This window comes from Pteropus alecto, unplaced genomic scaffold, assembly GCF_000325575.1.
Source record: "Pteropus alecto unplaced genomic scaffold, ASM32557v1 scaffold87, whole genome shotgun sequence".
Taxonomy (NCBI): Eukaryota; Metazoa; Chordata; class Mammalia; order Chiroptera; family Pteropodidae; genus Pteropus; species Pteropus alecto.
Genome location: NW_006443225.1, coordinates 14207658 through 14208379, shown reverse-complemented (window position 1 = coordinate 14208379; position 722 = coordinate 14207658).

The window sequence follows — 722 nt, the reverse complement described above, 5'->3', positions numbered from 1 at the left end:
TTTCACAGATGAGGAAAATAGAGGACCTATTTCATACATTGTCATGGAAATTCAATGAGATAATAAATGGAAAGCACTTAAATGAGATGATAAGCATGAAACCTGGCTCATTGTGATTATTAATAAATGTGAGCCATCAATCTAGTGAACAGTGTCCAGTAATTACTATAAGTATCTTGGTGACTCTGAAATAAAGAGGGAGCAGAAAGCATTATTTCTCTTTTATTACAGTGATTCAATTAAAAATTACTCCGTAGTCATTTCCCCAAAGGTTTGTCTTATTTCCAAGAACCACAATAAAGCAGCTGTGACTTTAGAAGAGTTCGAGATTTAATGTTTCTCCACCTGAAAGGCCCGTAAATGTTCTTTCTTGTGCTGCGCTCCTAATGCTTTCTCATATTACTGAAATGGTCATCAGCATAATAAATAAGCATTTTGTGATACTGCTCGTAAAACCCAGATGATTGAGCTATATAGCACTTAATAGTTTAATAACATTTTCTCTTATGTTGCCTAATTTGTTTCTAATATAACTCTAGTGAAATTAGTTTTATTAGTTCTATTTTGTGCTTAAGAGATAAGAAATTCAGAGAAATTAAATGACCAACCTAAGGTTACAAAACTGCCAGATGGCAGGTTGGGACCCGAACCTTGGTTCTCTTACTTTAAATTCCATGTCATTGCATGACTTTGTTTTAGTCTCTTGGCCTGGAAAGGTGGTT